We start from the raw sequence: 5,749 nt of genomic DNA, 5'->3' as shown, positions 1-5,749 counted from the left end.
CATTTATAAACCTAAATCTGTTCATCATGTGACAAAACATCCTTTACCGAAAGTACTGGAACCAACAACAGTTGCACAAACTCTGGCCCATCCTGAGTGCCGCTCTGCAATGTCTGATGAATTCAACGCATTAGTTAAAAATGGTACTTGGATTCTTGTCCCTCCTGATTCTCAACAGAATTTAGTCTGTTGTAAGTGGATTTATACGGTCAAAAAAAATGCAGACGATTCAATTCAAAAATACAAGGATCGGTTGGTTGCAAAGGGATACAACCAACGCCTTGGAATTGATTTTGGTGAGACATTCAGCCCAATGGTTAAGCCGGTGACTATTCCTGTGGTTCTTACTTTAGCTATTACACGTTCCTGGCCTCTCATTCAATTGGATGTGAATAATGCTTTTTTACATAGTCCATTAGAAGAACAAGTATTCATGAAACAACCACCGGGATTCATTGATCCAGCCAAGCAACACCATGTTTGTAAATTAGTCAAGGCTCTTTACGGACTCAAACAAGCCCCGAGGGCCTGGTACCAAGCACTACGGTCATTTACCTTGAAGTTAGGCTTTCGACAATCACAAACTGATCATTCTCTTTTCATATATTGTCAAGGTACTACATGTTGCTATTTCTTAGTGTATGTAGATGATCTCATTGTTACAGGTAACAACTCGTCCTTCATCAAGTGGTTTATTCAATCCCTTGGAGCCCAATTCTCATTAAAAGATCCCCATGAGTTGTCTCTCTTTCTTGGTGTTGATGTTCATAGAACTTCAAAAGGCATTTTCATTTCTCAACATCATTATGTTAGAAAGATTCTTCAGCATTCAAACATAGAGGGTGCTAAAGAAGTGTCAACTCCAATTTCCATAACATGTTCTTTACTCAAGTCACGTTGCATCAAAGACGCTCTTGAACCCACTCGTTATCGCCAACTGGTTGGAAGTTTGCAATATTTAAATCTTACGAGGCCTGATATTGCCTTTACTGTTAACAAACTCTCCCAGTCCATGCACTGTCCTAATCATCATCATTGGCTGGCACTTAAGCGTCTTCTCAGATATCTGAAATCTACTATTGCCCTTGGTCTTTATATTACTCCACAATCTCCTTTAAAGTTTCATGCTTTCTCTAATGTCGATTAAGCCGGTGATCCATCGGATTAAACATCAACCTCTGGGTTCTTTTTATATTTTGGTCATGTTCCAATCAGCCGGAGTTCTAAAAAGCAGAAGACAGTTGCTAGATCATCCACTGAAGCTGAATATAGGTCCGTTGCTGCAGCAACTGCCAAGGTTCAATGGGTTAAATCTCTTTTGAAGGAACTTGGTTATTCGATTCCACCTCCTACAATATACTGTGATAACATCTCTACCATATAAACATGTCAAAATCCAGTTCTTCACTTCAAAATGAAGCACCTGGAAATTGACATCCATTTTGTTAGAGATTTGGTTCAAAAAGATGCTCTTCAAATATCTCACATCTCCTAAAAGGATCAGATTGCTGACCTTCTTACAAAGGCCTTGTCCAAGAACCAGTTTCAGCTCAATATGTCCAAGATTGGTCTCCTGGATGGATCCTCAATCTTGCGGGGGGGGTGTTAAGGATAATCCTATCCTATCAGATTCAAAATCAAAAGGATAACTCAACCTTATCATAACACCCTCTAGGATAACTCAATCTAATGTAGACTCCTTATCTTTTGTAACTACTTTTATTTTGTATCCATAAATACGTGTAATCTTCATTATGGAAACACAATTGACAGAATTATTCTCTTCTAAAACTCTTTATTCCAAACACCCTCATAATCTCGTTGAACTAATTTCTATCACTAATAAACCTTTTCTTACCACAAATATCTCTCGATCAACTGAAATAATTTTCTAGCGATATTCTCTTGAATGAACCTAACTAATCAATTAATCTATTCACGTAGATCGCGTCCAGATTTTGTTATCTCTAACCTCCACTTTTAAATTTTAATTATTAATCTTTAAATGCTTGAAAGTGACGTTACTCAACTAAAACCTAAGTCACAATCTCTTTCGATAGTGAAAAACAAGTTATAACGGCACCATTAATCAAGGGAGCTTTAACTACAGCCAATGCGTAGTTGAACTTATAGAGATAAACAGAGCGATTCAATTATTAAATAACTTACTAAAAAATCACTCTACAAAAGGTTCCATCAAAACGTTATAAAAAATTAGCTACTCAAAAGTATGTGAAAACACACCCTATTAAAATTCATAACCAACACTTAAAAAGAAAAAGAAAAAGGAAAAACGCGTTATCTTTTATTTTGCTCCACGACGACGACTCGATTTTTCTTTAGATCGCACCCCTCCCAAGACGTGTTTATGCACTGTTTAAAAGTGTAGAAAAAATATCTAACAAAATAATTAAATCTAAAATAAATTTAAAAAAAAAAACAAAATAGATCTCAAAATTGGCCTGGTGTGACGCTGGCCTCATAGCGCGACCCCATGGTGCACCGCAATGATTCCAGTGGCCTCAGTTCACGTTGATTTGCTGCAATTGCAAATTCTCTTCAAAATTATATGTATGATGATCATTAATTGCCCCTTCTAAGATCATTAATAGCCCCTCACGTATCTGCTCTTATTTTTCTATTTTTCCTTTCTTCGCTCTTCCGCTTGCTATTTACCCCCTTGTTCGTCTTTGTTTATTTACTAATACTAAAAATAGATGTCAATAATATTTATCTGAAAAAATTAATAAATAATTTATCAATTTATGCTTATTTTACCCTTAGTATTAAAGGATATTCACAATGCAATATATTTTTCAAACACTAAATTTATTACTTCCTCCGTCCATCTTTACTTGTTCATTTTTCTATTTTTAAATATCCAACAATATTTATTCAGTTTATAAAATTAATAATTTATTTATTTTTAAAATTTATTATACTCAAAGGGTGATATCGTAAAATCACTCCTCTATTTATTATTTCTCAAGATATATAAGTCAAAAGTGAATAAACATTTATGGACGTAGGAAGTATATGTCAAGTCAAAAGTGGATAAATATTTATGGACGTAGAGAGTATATTTAAAGGGTAATATAGTAAAATTATTTTTTATCATTTATTATTTCTTAAATTGTGTATAGTCAATAGTGGACAACTATTATCGGATGGAGAGAGTAATTTTACCCCAAATTTCTTCACTCTTGCATCATTTTATTTTTACACATTAAAAATATAATATTAGGCACAAAATAAAATATTCAGTACTAAAAAATTTTTAAAATAAATAATTTTCGATACTTCTTCATGCCTATACACAAAGACCGTGTTTGTGAAATATTGTCCATTTGATGCAGACTTCCACCAAATCTTATCTGCTTATCTCTTTTTATCTTGCTTTCATTTTAACGTCAAAATCCGTCTTTTCAACTGAGATTAGCTGAGTGCCAAATCGAAAACTTTACAAATTATACTTTACGGTCCTACTTATCAGTTAACCTTACTTAGGAAATTATGTCTATCTTTATAGATTCTTAAACTATAGTTCTATTGATGATATGCAATAGGTGAAATCAAACAACTCTATTATAATCATCCGCTATAATAATATTTATCGATCAATTTTTTTTTTCTGAGAACCAGCTTTCATATTATACAAAACTATAACAACATTCCACTATTATCAATCAATAGATATCTGAACAATTGAAGATATAGGACTGTACTTCCTTATATTTCACTTTTGTTGATTTGAGTTACATCTCAATACCAAATTAATTAGCAATTATTAAATGTACCCCCACCTGAATTATCTTCAATGATGTTAGTTTTGATCTCATCATCATTAAAGGGCCAACTGGTTCTTACAGGGACCCAATCTGCACTCTTTTGTTGCCTTTCCGGTTTCCATAATTGGTGTTGCTTAGCGTGTCCACAAGTGTCTTACTTCCTCCGTTTCACAATAAGTGAATTGTTAAATTTTGACACACATATTAAAAGAAAAAGCATCAAACCTATATATTTCACATAAATTTCCATTTTTACCCTTTCCAACATTTTTTGCATGCATGCTTTAACTTATGGTGGCAAAATAACTTCATTGCATGCAAGTTTTATCTTAAGATGGCTATTTGGATGGTGGTTTAATTATGTAAATTACAAGTATTTGAAAACCCAACAATTAACTTGTTTTTTTTTTTAATTTTTTTTTTTTTTTTATTTTTCTATTATTTGTATATATATATATATATATATATATATATATATATATATATATAATCCACAGCTCTATTAATTGATTTAATGAGATCACGTTTTTTTTTTTGGTAATTTGGGTGCACTTCAAAAGAGAAAGTATCAGCATTACATAGTTAGGCCATAACAAAAAAGGTGCATTCTTGCTCATTGAGCAGTTGAGCATTTGCTTGTATTTGCATTGACTAACTAAAGTCTTCATCAGTTGATTTAATAAACAAACAGCTGGTAGATAATTAAAACAAAATGAGCAAACAAACGTTTAGCTGATTAATGTTTGTACATTACTGGTAGTGACAATAAGCAGTTGATTGTTGCTGTTATATTAAAACAAAATGAGAAAACAAACGTTTAGCTGGTCTGTTAGTGAAATTAAGAAAACATTTTGTACGAATACACAATCAAATAAGTCAATAGAAATTTTTAATGCAAAATACTACAGAAACACGAGGATCATAATAACTCTAATAAAATTTGGGAAGATAAATTTTCAACATAATCCTTATTTCATCTTCAATACTGGTGTCTCAAACCATTTCAATTGAGTCTTCAACTTTTTCAATGGACTCTTCAACGATAGTGTCTTGTACATTTTCAAGCAAGTCTTCCACAATTGTATCTTGAATTATTTCAACCGAATCTTCTTTCATAATAGTATCATAAACTATTTCAATTCATACTCTAATTTTTTTTTTCCGTAACTCTAACTTTTTTCTTTGAGCTCAATGAAATAGAATGGACATGCAAAAGTGAAATTATATATAGAAGAGTGTGCAATTAATGGAGGAGTAATGTTGGAGTAGTTGTACTCTGGGAGTTGGCAGCTCTTTTATCAAGAGGAAAAAGTTGACATTTTGGCACATAGGGAATAGGCGGTTGCAGTTAAGAGTATCATAGAAAAAAGTGTGTTGTCAAAATTATGAGGGTAAAATTGAAAATAAATTTAATGATTCATTTATTTTGAAATATCAATAAATACCTCAACAATTCACTTATTGTGAAATTGAGGGAGTATTACTTTTTCCACTTCAGAGAGAATACATACAATACAAATGTACAACCTGGACCGATATGACAATTTGCAATAAGGGGTAGTTTGGTGTGAGGGTCGCATGAACAAGGAGAGATAATTTTGGAATAACTTTTTAATATTTGTTAATTTCTTGTCGGATGAACAAGGAGAGATAATTTTGGAATAATTTTTTTATTATTTCTTAATTTCTTGTTTGGTTATAAAAGTATAGAATAATTTATTTCAAGATTAATGATTAGTATTTGAATAAGTTATTCCAATCTTTAGGTGGTAGAGTAATATCGAGATAATTTACCTCGAAATAAAATAACAAAAGTATCCTCCTACCCTTTTGTAGATATCACTTTTTAACATACATGTATATTCTCATAGCATTTTCTGCACTACTCTGTTATTTTTTTATAATATGTTTTTCTATTAAAATATTACACTATAAATATAATTTTTATTTATGAATATTGT

Source organism: Capsicum annuum, chromosome 5 (assembly GCF_002878395.1).
Source record: "Capsicum annuum cultivar UCD-10X-F1 chromosome 5, UCD10Xv1.1, whole genome shotgun sequence".
NCBI classification, from domain to species: Eukaryota; Viridiplantae; Streptophyta; class Magnoliopsida; order Solanales; family Solanaceae; genus Capsicum; species Capsicum annuum.
Note: the sequence above shows the minus strand (reverse complement) of the source record.